This window comes from Schistocerca cancellata, chromosome 5 (assembly GCF_023864275.1).
Source record: "Schistocerca cancellata isolate TAMUIC-IGC-003103 chromosome 5, iqSchCanc2.1, whole genome shotgun sequence".
Classification (NCBI taxonomy): Eukaryota; Metazoa; Arthropoda; class Insecta; order Orthoptera; family Acrididae; genus Schistocerca; species Schistocerca cancellata.
The window spans coordinates 270,467,248-270,480,939 of NC_064630.1; the positions used below are offsets into that span (position 1 = coordinate 270,467,248).

Sequence of the window (13,692 nt, forward strand, 5' to 3'; positions counted from 1 at the left end):
TATATTCTGCCTGTTGCAGCTAACAATGACGCCTTAAAAGAAAGTATTTCTACAACTCTCGGAACACTGGGTGGTCAGCTGGTTAGGGGTTTAAGAGACTAAACACAGAGGTTATCAGTCTCTCACGAGGTAGCTCATCTGGTGTTAGTGACACCTGCCAGAAATTTGATCAGATTACTTAAGTATGTACGAATGGTAAAATCGAGGCATTGAACGCAATAAGGATACCAGAGCTGAGAAACAATTTAGTTGGTACCTATGCCGTACTGTACAGGGGGTCTCACAGGGCTCAGCTGTATCAAGAGAAAACCAACTGCACCCCCCCCCCCTCCAAACAACCCAATTAAAGGCAAAGACAGTAAAAGAGCAAAAAATGCCTTCTAGTCAAGAAATTCATAATAGTAAAGGTGACAATCCTAAAAACAGAATGGATGTCAGTTGGATCAACAATAATAAAAGAACGTGAGAGAAATAATTAGACTGGTAGGTGGGTGGGACCAAGCGAGTGCCCCCCTTCCTGGGACTGCATGCAATGGGATCACTCCTCCCATTGCCATCCCACCCAAGATCTGTTATGGTCAAAGCAATGAACAAAGAGCAGCATCTGCTATTCACTAGAATTCTCTCCTAAAATGGAAAACAGGTTGTAATCAAACAATGGAAAATCCATGATGGAATGTAACAATACCAAAGAAGGGAAGTTGCTACTCACCATATAGCGGAGATGCTGAGTGGTGATAGGCACAATAAAAAGATTCACACAATCATAGCTTTCGGACATTAACTAACGCCTTTGTCAGCAGTACACACACACACACACACACACACACACACACACACGCACGCACGCACGCACGCACGCAAAAGCAACTTGCACACACATCTGCAGCTTCAGAGAGCTGGAACTACCCTGCGAGCAGCAGCACCAGTGCATGATGGGAGTGGCAACTGGGTGGGGGTAAGGAGGAGGCTGGGGCGGGGAGGGGGAGGGATAGTGTGGTGGGAATGGCGGACAGTGAAGTGTTGCTGTTTAGACGAAGGGCAGGAGAGAAGGTGTGGAGGGGGAAGGGAGTAAGTAGGGGAAAGGAGAGAAATAAAAATACAAGGAAATTAAAAGACTGGGTGTGGCGGTGAAATGACAGCTGTGTAGTGCTGAAATGGGAACAGGGAGGGGGCTGGATGAATGAGGACAGTGACTAACGAAGGTTGAGGCCACCTCCCTGTAGACTAACATTCCTAATGCCCATGGCGTTACTGCTATCAAACACTAACTTTCCAGACACCCTATGGATTCCAAACCAACAACCTCCTTCCTAGTCTCCATGACCAACTATATCCTCACCCCCAATTATTTCTCCTTTGAAGGCATTACCTACAAACAAATCTGCAGTAAGGCTATGGGCACCTGCATGGCACCATCCTATGCTAACCTATTCATGGGCCATCTAGAGGAATTGTTCCTAGAACCCCAGAATCCTAAACCCATCACCTGGTTCAGGTTCATTGATGACACCTTTGCTATCTGGACTGAAGGTGAGGACACCTTATTCCCATTTCCTCCAGAAGCTCAACAACTTCACCCCCATTTGATTTACCTGGTCCTACTCAACCCATCAAGCCACCTTCCTAGATGTTGACCTCCACCTCAGAGATGACTACATCAGTACCTCCGTCCACATCAAACCTACTAACCACCAGCAATACCTCCACTTCGACAGCTGCCACCCATTCCATACCAAGATGTCCCTTCCGTACAGCCTAGCCACCCGTGGTCATTGCACCTGCAGCGTCGAGCAGTGCTCCTCTAAATATACCGAGGGTCTCACTGAAGTCTTCACTGGCTGTAATTATCCTCCCATCTTTGTACAAAAACAAATCTCCCGTGCCTCATCTTTCCAGTCTCTCACCACCTCCCAAAGTCTCACAGCCCAGCCACAGAGGAGCATTCCCCTCTTAACTCAGTACCATCCAGGACTGGAGAAACTGAATTATATTTTCCGCCAGGGTTTCGATTACCCCTCACCATGCCCTGAAATGAGAAATGTCCTGCCCACAATCCTTCCCACCCCTCCTACTGTGGTATTCCGCCATCCACTGAACCTACACAATATACTCATCCACCCTTACACAACCCCTGCTCCCAATCCCTTACCTCATGGCTCATGCCCCTGTAATCGACCTAGATGCAAGACCTGCCCCCTACATCCTCCTACCACCACGTACTCCAGTCTGGTCACTAACATCACCTGTCCCATCAAAGGCAGGGCTATCTGTGAAACCAGTCATGTGACTTACAAGCTAAGCTGCAACCACTGTGCTGCATTCTATGCGGGCATGACAACAACAAGCTGTCTGTCCGCATGAACGGCCAACGACAAACTGTGGCCAAAAAACAAGTGGACCACCCTGTTTGCTGAACATGCTGCCAAACATGATACCCCTCATCTCAATGATTGCTTCACATCCTGTGCCATATGGATCCTTCCCACCAACACCATCTTTTCTGAATTGCGCAGGTGGGAACTTTCCCTGCAATACATCCTACGTTCCCGTAACCCTCCTGGCCTCAACCTTCGTTAGTCACTGTCCTCATCCATCCAGCCCCCTCCCTGTTTCCATTCCAGCTCTACACAGCTGTCATTCCACCGACACACAGTCTTTTAATTTCTTTTTATGTTTATTTCTCACCTCCCCTCCGTCTAAACTGCAACATTTCACTGTCCGCCACTCCCACCACACTATACCTCCCCCTCCCCTTCCCAGTCTTCTCCTTACCCCCACCCAGTTGCCATTCCCATCATGCACTGGTGGCTGCTGCTCGCAGTGTAGTTTCAGCTCTCTGAGACTGCAGACATGTGTGCAAGTTGCGTTTGCGTGAGTGTCTGTGTGCATGTACATGTGTGTGTCTACTGCTGACAAAGGCCTTAATGGCCGAAAGCTATGATTGTATGAATCTTTTTATTGTGCCTATCACGACTCAGCATCTCCGCTATATGGTTAGTAGCAACTTTCCTTCTCTTGAAAACAGATAAATGAGCTCACTGCATCTAAAAGCAATTATAACAGGATAAAAGAGCAATGATTGAAGCAGTTGGTAAAGAAAGTAGGGTTGATCATCCCCAGACCCAGTACGCAGTGAAGCCCAACCCCCTCACCCCACCCTCAAAAATAGTTTAAAATGTTTTACCTGAGAATAACAAGTACTCTCACGGAGGAAACGGAGAACCAGCTGAACTGTCTGCGAGTCCTCTGCCAATAATAGAATCAAAGAATCCAGAAGATCATGATTAGCATGGGGAACCAGGAGGAGGGGCATTCCACCAGGGTGTGAGCTACTGTCTGTAAGGCTCCACAACCACAATATGGGGTGGCTTGTTCCATAACATAAAACTATGGGCCAATCTGAAAGTGACTGATGTGGAGGCGACAAATGATGATGGATTCCTTCCCAGATGAATGAAAGGAGCAGCGCCCTGCAGCAGTGGTCTCCTCAATAGTGCAGAGTTTATTAGAATGAGCAGTAAGCCACCACATGATGTTCCATTTCAGAGTGAGGAGATGGTCTTATATGCACCTCCATATCTGCATCTTGGATCATCAAGGCATATGTTGGACGAGTAATTGCTTCTCTACCCAAAGGGTCAGCAATATCATCCCCTGGGATACCAACATAATGTGGGACCCACAGAAAGATAGCAAAGCAGGCAGTGTGACTAAGATCAGAGAGATAGTCATGAACAGCAGACGTCATGGGGTGACAAGAATAACATCAATCAATAGCATGGAGACTGCTCGCTCAATCATTACAAAATACAATTTGATTAAGGGAGGTTTCTTTAATAAAATGTAGGGCTCTGATAATGGCCATCAACTCCACTTAAGAACACTACATGTTACCAGTAACAAATGTTGTTCCTCATCTCCTATCCATGGAATTAAATCCATCACTGTAAAAGATGGTATCTCCCTGACACTCCTGAAGCACGGAGAGAAACTGATGCCTATAGGTCAAAGGGATGACAAACTTTTAGTACCTTGAAAGACCCAGTTTGTGGTCTGGATACTAACAGAAAGGAGAGGGTGGGGACGGCGACAAGGGGAGTACATTCTGAGAAGCTTAGTCACAGCGATCCCAGAAGAAGGCATAGAAGAGTATTCTAACTGGTAACCAACCTGGGGCAGGTGCCGAGGGGTCAATGCACCCTGTATGCAAAAAGAATTTTTGAAGTTTGATTACTAGCAAATAGTCACATGGTGATTGCATAAGTGAGCAAGAGTTGGTACCATTAGGACTGAGGAGGGTAGATCTCAACTTTGGCAATGAGACAGTCTACAGGACTAGTCCAGAAGGCATCAATGGCTAGCCTTAATCCATGATGATGGACTGGGTCCAACAATTTCAAAGGTGGAGGTACCGGTAAGCCATAAAGCTGGTAATCATGGACCAATCAGTATGAGACCATGGTCTGTTAAATATGGCAGACATCAGCATGACCCGCACCCCAAGAGGTGTAGGCAAGGAAGCAGAAAGAGTTAAAGTTTCACATGTAGCTTGTCTTTAATGAACACACAAGGGGCAACCATGTCAAGTTTTTATTGAAGAGAAGTCCCAAAACTGAGGACTGTCTGATGACTTCCATTTGTTGTGTACCCAGATAAAGTTCTGCAGACTGTGGTATGGCAACAGAAATACCCGACTCGCATTTTCATGCGAGAGGACTGGGAGCTGTGGGGGAGAGTCCAAGCAGAGACCTTTCGGATGGTATCTTGAAGCTGGTCTTCAACAAAGGTTACTCACTGGGAGATACACCAAATGCAAAAGCTGTCAATATACAGCATAGAGGTGACCAGTGTTCTGATAGTCATTCCCTCCCATTGATGACAATGACCAAGAGTGTAACACAAGCTGGAACCCTCCAAGGATGCCATTTTTTTCGACCTGTTGGATAAAAATTTATGAATAAAAATTGGTACAGAGGCTCAAATTATAAAGTCATGGAGAGTAAATAACATGACGACATGAAGTCGTGTCATAAGCCTTATGCAGCTCATAAAAAAATAAGCCTTATGCAGCTCATAAAAAACCACAATGATGTGTTGGTGATAAGGAAATGCCTGTCAGATTGTTGTTTCCAGTCTTAACTAGGTGAACAGTAGTGGATCGCCCTCCTTGGAATCAAGCTAACAGGTGGAGAAATAACCCCATCACTCAAGAACCCAGCACAAGCACTGAGCTACCATCCTTTAAAGCAACCTGCAAAGTACATTCATTTATCTGTTAGTAGGCGTGAACGAACACTGGGTTTTTGCCTGGTTTAAGGATTGAGACAATGACGCTACCTCACCACTGTGAAGGGAAAACACTTCTCGGCGAATATGGTTGAAGACCCTGAGTAGAGTCTTTGAGTAACATTCAGTCCTCTCTGGAACAGATCTCTTACTGACGAGCTTGTAGGGGTCCCGTACTGATGAGCAATATTCAGGTATTGGTCGAATTATTGTTTTACATACACTTCCTTTGTTGAAGGAGTACATTTCCCTAGGATTTAATCAAAGAATCAAGATCTGGCATCTGCCTAACTCTCAATTAATTTTGCGTGGTTGTTCCACTTCAGATCACTTCGTAGGCATACTCCTGGACATTTTATGGAAATAATTGCTTCTAGTGATTGTTCTGCAATTTTGTAATCACACAATAAAGTGTCTTTCTATCTATGTATTTGCAATATGTTACATTTGTTTATGCTGAAGGTCACTTGCCACCCCCCTGCACCAAGTGTTGATCTTCTACAGGCCTTCCTGCATTTCGTAACAATTTTCTAGTGCCACAACTTCTCCACGTACAACCACATCATCTGCGAAAAGCCTCAAGGAACTTCCAAAGTCATCTGCTAGATCATTTTTACATATATTGCGAAAAGTAATGGCCTTATAACACTCCCCTGGGGAACACCCGAAAGTTACTTGTATGTCTGAAGACTTCTCTCCATTCAGGAAAACACATTGTTTTCTGTTTGCTAAAAGCTCTTCAAACCAATCACACAGTTGGTTTGATACTACATATGCTTGTGCTTTGTTCATTAGGTGGCAGTGCAGAACTGTATCAAATGCCTTTCGAAACTCAAGAAACACATTATCTATCTGGGCGCTTGTATCTATTACTGTGTCTCATGAATGAACAGAGCAAGTTCAGTTTCACATGAAACTGTTTTTGGAACCCATGTTGGTTCCTAAAGGAGATTATCACTCTCCGGAAATGTCATAATATGCGAACATAAAATGTTTCAGAATCCTTCAACAGACCAATGTCAGAGATTTATTCTTATGGTTTTGCGTGCTGTTCGGCAACCCTTCTTGAATGTTTCAGAGATGTCAGTCTGACAAGAGGGGATGAAGCTGACAGCAGAGGTATACAACTGCCAGCTGGCTCTTCGAAGAGGCCTGAATGATAACTGGCCAATCAGATGGTGACAATATCACTATAAAGTAGCCACTGTCAAGAAGATTGTTGTGTGGTGACCACTATATTGGAAATTGGGGGGAAAGATATCTTAGTGTTGATAGCTGAGAAGATAAAAGATGTCATGGGCAGCACTGAAGTGGGTTGGAGTACCATCACTGAGGATACTTAGATCAAGATCATAAAGAAGCTGAACAATCAGAAAGCACCTACCAGACAAACCAGTATTACCCCTCTCGGGAGGGGTGCGGGATGGGGTTGGGGGTGGGGGGTGGGGGGGGTGTGAGTGCATGCAAACTGAAACCCTCAAATAGGAGAAAATGGTGGGAGAGTTACAGAGTTACAAATGGTGATCCCTGGGGCTATATGCATTCTGGCTGCTAGTGTTTCCAACAAGGAAGGTACACAGGGGAATTGTCTCACTGATGACTCTGAGCAAACTAATGCATAGACATCTTTCGGGGTCAGTACAGTTCTGACAGAGTGCATGTTCACATTGAAGAATTAGGGAATGGTAATCAGTGAAGTGTGTTTCTTGGAGAGCACCACACTGCATAATAAGAGGGAATTAGCCATTGAAGCTGTGGTAGGTGATAGTAATCCACTGCCTTCGAGATCATCATGCTGAGGATTTTCTGGTTAGGCATGAAGGATTCAGGAGAACAGATAATGCCCCAGGGTTATTTCTCCTCCTCCTCATCTTTCACAACTTCTCACAGTCAAGATTCTACTGAGGGTGTATCCACTCCACTGTGTGTGTGTGTGTGTGTGTGTGTGTGGGGGGGGGGGGGGGGGGGAGGGCTGGCATTAGGCTTCCGATTTTTCCAGAGAAGGGTGCTGGTTCTCTAGCCAGGTGGAGGCACTGGTTCCTGAAGATGGTTCCACAGGAACCAAGAGAGGTGGTGGTGGTTGTTAGGATGTTTAAGGGGGACTAAACAGCTAAGGTCATCAGTCCCCCATTCCAAAAACAGGCGAGACATTAAGGCGCGGAGTAGATAAAACCCCTAGGGGAAGGATACTCCCCCCCAGGCCCTAAAAGAACACAAATGCGGTAACGAATACGACAGACATGAAGAGGACAGATGAACACCAGACAGAAAGAAACAGAAGAAAAGAAGATGGCCGGAGACTGGTTGACTGACCACGACAACAAAAAAGGGAAAGAGTCAGCCAACCGACTACACACTAAAAGCTGCAACCAAATATGAGAGACTCGAGGACAAGAGACACACAAAGGGAAAGGTGCAGGACCACTCTAAATGGAACCATAAAAAGGACTAGCACGGATAAAATGTAAAACACTGTCAGCCATGGAGGCATCGTCGCATAAAATCAAAGGCAAGGTGCCCGGGAGATTAAAAGACTGCCGAAGGGTGCGCAGTCGGGGACACTCCAATAAAACGTGGGCGACCGTCAGCCGGGACCCACACCGACACAGGGGGGGATCCTCCTGACGTAAAACATGGCCGTGCGTCAGGTATGTATGGCCGATGCGGAGCCGACACAGGATGACAGAGTCCCTGCGAGAAGACCGCAGGGAGGAGCGCCACACATCGGTCGTCTCCTTGACAGCCCGCAGTTTATTCTGGGCTGTCATGCCATGCCACTCAACAGACCACACCCCAAGCACCTTACGGCGCAACACCAGCTGCAGGTCGCGAGCTGTGAGGCCGATCTCCAAAGCTGGGGCGTCGATCGCCCCTTTGGCCAGCCTGTCAACACGTTCGTTCCCCGGAATGCCAACGTGACCTGGCGTCCAAACCAAGACCACCGAACGACCAGAGCAGGCAATGGCGGAAACAGACTCCTCAATAGAGGACACCAGAGGAGAAGAGGGATAGCAGCGGTCGATGGCCTGAAGGCTGCTCAGGGAGTCACTGCAGATGACGACGGACCTACCTGAGCAGAAACGCATATGCTCAAGAGCGCGCAAGATGGCCACCAGCTCTGCAGTAAAAATACTGCAGCCAGCCGGCAAGGAGTGCTGTTCAACATGGGCAGCGTGAGCAAAAGCGTAGGCAGTGCGACCATCAACCAGGGAACCATCAGTGTAGACAGGCTCACAGCCCGGAAATGATTCGAGGAGCGCAAGAAAACGGCGACGGAGGGCCACAGGCGGAACCGAGTCCTTAGGTCCCTGTGCCAAATCCAGACGGACGGACGGCCGGGACAAACACCAGGGAGGCGTAGGTGTACGGACCCGGAAGGGAGGCAGAAGAGGGAACGACCACAGTTCTGACAGCAGGGACTGGACACGGACAGCTACGGAAAGCCCAGACCTAGGTCGCCGTTCGGGCAGATGGAGGACCATGGCAGGGAAAAGCAGGCGACGATTGGGATGGCCTGGCGAGCAATGCACGTGGACAGCATAGTCGGCAAGCAGTCGATGGCGGTGAATCCGCAGCGGGGGAACCCCGGCCTCCACCAGTAGACTATCCACGGGGCTGGTACGAAAAGCGCCAGTTGCAAGCCGAACCCCACAGTGGTCTATGGGGTCTAACAACTTCAACACTGAGGGTGATGCAGACCCATAGGCCGGGCTCCCATAATCAAGCCGGGACTGCACAAGGGCTCTGTACAATCGCAGCAGCGATCTGCACCCCAAGATGTATGGCTAAGGCAGCGGAGGGCGTTGAGGTGCCGCCAGCATTTTTGCTTCAGCTGAGTAGTATGAGGAACCCATGTGAGCCGGGCATCAAACACGAGTCCCAAGAAGCGGCAAGTGTCCACCACTTCAAGCAGGTGGCCGTCGAGGTAAAGTTCAGGATGAGGGTGGACCGTCCGACGCCTGCAGAAGTGCATAACTCGAGTCTTGGCTGCAGAGAACTGAAAACCATGAGTCAGAGTCCATGATGCTGCCTTGCGAACGGCGACTTGCAGCCTGCGTTCGGCGACTCCCGTAGTCGTGGAGCTAAATGAGATGCAGAAGTCGTCGGCATACAAAGAAGGAGACACCGACGACCCCACGGCTGCAGCCAGACCATTAATGGCCACTAGAAATAAGGAGACGCTCAACACCGAGCCCTGCGGGACCCCATTTTCCTGTATATAAGATGAACTAGAGGCGGCACCGACTTGCACCCGGAAAGAGCGGCGCAATAAAAAGGTTTGAAGAAAAGCCGGGAGCCGACCACGAAGACCCCACTCATACAACGTGGCGAGGATGTGATGCCTCCATGTGGTGTCATACGCCTTCCGCAGATCAAAAAATACAGCAACGAGATGCTGACGTCGGGCAAAGGCCGTACGGATAGCAGATTCCAGCCGCACCAAATTGTCCGTGGCAGACCGGCCCCAACGGAAGCCACCCTGGGATGGAGCGAGGAGACCGCGCGACTCAAGGACCCAACACAAACGCCGCCCCACCATATGTTCAAGCAATTTGCACAAAACGTTGGTGAGGGTAATGGGACGATAGCTGTCCACCGCCTGTGGGTCCGCACCGGGCTTCAAGATGGGGACAATAACACCCTCTCGCCATTGCGACGGGAACACGCCCTCGCTCCAAATGCGGTTAAAGATGATGAGGATGTGTCTCTGGCAGTCCCTGGAGAGATGCTTCAGCATCTGTGCGTGGATGCAGTCTGGGCCTGGTGCTGTATCAGGGCAATCGGAGAGGGCAGCGAGGAATTCCCTCTCGCTGAAAGGAGCATTGTATTCTTCAGAACGACACGTGCGGAACGATAACGGCGTCTGCTCGGCACGCTCCTTGAGAGAGCGAAAGGTGGGGGGATAAGTTGCAGTCGCAGAGCTCTTAGCGAAGTGCGCAGCAAGGTGTTCAGCAATGGCGGCAGCGTCCGTGCAGACAGCGCAGGCCAGGGAGTTCCCAGGGACACCCGTAGGGGTCTGGGATCCATAAATCCGCCGGATCCGGGACCACACAAGCGAGGGGGAGACACGGGAGCCCAGGGATGAGACGTACCTCTCCCAGCACTCCTGCTTACGCCGTGCAATAAGACGACGGGCGAAGGCATGGAGCCTCTTAAAGGCGATGAGGGTCTCCAGAGACGGGTGCCGCCTATGACGCTGAAGAGCCCGCCTACGGTCGCGAATAGCCTCAGCAATCTCCGGCGACCACCAGGGGACAGCCTTCCTCCGAGGGAGGGCAGAAGAACGGGGGATGGAAGCCTCGGCCGCTGAAATGATGGACGTGGTTAAAACACGGACCACCTCGTCAATGTCACCCTGTGGGGGAGACTCAATGGTTGCAGCGGAAGTAAAAGCCGGCCAGTCAGCCCTGTGGAGAGCCCAGCGGGGCAGGCGCCCAGAAGAATGACACTGGGGCAGTGACAAATAGATGGGAAAATGGTCACTACCACACAGGTCAGGATGCACTCTCCAGTGGAGGGATGGGACAAGTCCAGGGCTGCAAATAGAGAGATCGATGGCCGAGAACGAGCCATGGGCCACACTGAAATGCGTGGGAGCACCGGTGTTCAAGAGGCTAAGGTCGAGCTGAGCCAACACATGCTCCACGGCCCGACCGCGGTCATCGGAAACAGTCCCACCCCATAGAGGGTTGTGGGCATTGAAATCGCCCAGCAGCAAAAAAGGTGGCGGCAGTTGGGCTATCAGAGCAGCCAGGACATGCTGCGCGACAGCACCATCAGGTGGAAGGTAAATACTGCAGACGGTAATAGCCTGTGGCGTCCACACCCGAACAGCGACAGCCTCTAAAGCTGTATGTAGAGGTACAAACTCGCTGTGAAGAGAGTTAAGGACATATAGGCAGACGCCACCAGACACCCGTGCATAAGCTGCCCGGTTCTTAAAATAACCCCGATAGCCACGGAGGGCGGGGGTTCGCATTGCTGGAAACCAAGTTTCCTGCAGAGCAATGCAAAGGAAAGGATGACGGCTGAGAAGTTGGCGGAGCTCAGCTAGATGGTGGAAGAAACCGCTGCAGTTCCACTGGAGGATGGTATTAGCCATGGATGGGAAAGGCGTGAAGGGACTGGGGAGGCAGATTACGCCTCCGGGGCCCCTGCTGCTACTGAGTCACCACCTAGACAACAGCTATCTATTGCATCCGAGGGACTGGAGAGATCCATGTCCTCAGCGGACGCCAGAAGCTCCACTTCATCCTCAGACGCAGAGCTTGTAGGAAGCGGTGGAATGGGTGCCACCGCAATGTCGGTAGCCTCGGGGAGTTTCTTCTTCTTCTGCTTCTCGCGCTGTGCCTTTGGTGGCTCAGGCTGGGAGGGCGTCACTGGGTCAGTCTCAGGGACAGACGACGACCATGTGTCCCGACGACCAGGGACCGGCGGTTGTTTAAGCCGCTTTCGGCCTTGGTACCGGTCGGAACTTGGGAAGGGAGGTCCCCAAGGGACCCCTTCCTTACGAGAGTAGCCGAAGAAGTCTCCGGCGGGGAAGGGGGAACTGATGTCCCCGACGGGTGGGGGGGTGTTGCTCCTGAAGTAGATGGAGCAGGAGCAACAGTGGGTTTAGTGCCCCCCACCATCAAGGGGCAGGTGTGGGACTTCGACTCTGAGAGCTGACTGGAGCGGATGGAACTGTAGCAGGAGTGACAGTTGCGGCATAAGAAGCTGTCATGCACACTGGATGAAGCCGATCATATTTCCGCTTCGCCTCACTGTACGTCAGGCGGTCGAGAGTCTTGATTTCCATGATCTTCCGCTCCCTCTGCAGAATCGGACAGTCTGGCGAGCAAGGCGGATGGTGCGCACCACAGTTCACACAGACTGGAGGCGGGGCACAGGGATGATCAGGATGGGATGGTCGACCGCAATCGCGACAGACGAGGTCGGAAGCACAGCGTGAAGACATATGGCCGAACTTCCAACACTTGAAGCACCGCATCGGGGGAGGGATATAAGGCTTGACATCACAACGGTACACCATCACCTTGACCTTCTCAGGTAACGTGTCACCCTTGAAGGCCAAGATGAAGGCACCGGTGGCAACTTGACGATCCCTCGGACCCCGGTGGACGCGCCGGACGAAATGGACACCTCGGCGCTCCAAGTTGGCGCGCAGCTCGTCATCGGACTGTAAAAGGAGATCCCTGTGGAAGATAATGCCCTGGACCCTATTCAGACTTCTATGGGGTGTGATAGTGACGGAGACATCCCCCAGCTTAGTACAAGCGAGCAAGGCCCGCGACTGGGCGGAGGATGCCGTTTTTATCAACACTGATCCGGACCGCATCTTGGACAAGCCCTCCACCTCCCCGAACTTGTCCTCTAAATGTTCGACAAAAAACTGAGGCTTCACAGACACAAACGAGTCCCCGTCAGCTCTGGTACAGACAAGATACCGGGGCGAATATCTTTCGCTCTCATTCAAAGCCTTTCGTTCCTCCCATGGTGTGGCCAGGGAGGGGAACGATTTGGGGTCATACACATTAGCCTTAAAGTGAGCTTTGGAACGCTTAGAGACTGCTGACGGCTGGCCGCCAGCGAGAGATGATGTACCACGCTTCATTGCGGGTCATCCGCCCTGATGCCACCTACTCTGACCAAGGGCCCTCCCCACGGGCGCCACCCAGCCACAGCAAAGGCCACCTGGCAGGATGGCCATTGCCGGGAGTCCCGATGCCCCAGGGAGATGGGCATCTACTCCTTGGCATACGTGGGGAGTGAACGGCGCAGGCAGCAGTAGAGCGATCCCTGTGTTGTCAGGGGGCTACAACCAAGAGGGTACATGGCGGCCCCACCACAACGGACTGGCTACCGTGCTGGATGTTAGGTGACATGTGATCCATGGTCGCCGTCAGTGCAGAAAAGGGCTCTGCACAGTGTTTGGCAGAAAGTGTACGCAGGAGCGTATCCATGCCCAAGCGATGGAGAGCGAGCAGGACTGCAATGCAACAACGAATAAGATGGCGAAAGTTCTCAACACAACATGGACACAATGCACCAAGTAAGGCGCCCTTCCCCAATCAGCTCGCTCTTCGGAAAAATTTTGAGATATGGAGGTCAAACCCGACAGGGGACCATCACATAAGGCCGAAACGTTTGAGACTCCTTTTAGTTGCCTCGTACGACAGGCAGGAATACCGCGGGCCTATTCTAACCCCCGAACCCGCAGGGGGGACCAAGAGAGGGGAGAGCCTATTGCCAAGCTATAGTCAGAGATTAAAGTTTACAGTACAGTAAAGGAAGAATTACTGCAATGGTTTGGGAGCCCATGCTCATCACATAGACATAATCACAAAAAGTTATGAGCCCCTGGGTGGACTAGGACATTGCCTCATAGTTGAGAGCTCTCCA

The 13,692-nt window shown here is 50.7% G+C and overlaps 1 protein-coding gene across 1 annotated transcript in view; it reads right to left on the minus strand.

The window, feature by feature from the left end:
• LOC126187333 (uncharacterized) overlaps window positions 1-13,692 on the minus strand; it is a 200,934-nt gene that overhangs the window by 174,658 nt on the left and 12,584 nt on the right. The window lies entirely within an intron of this gene.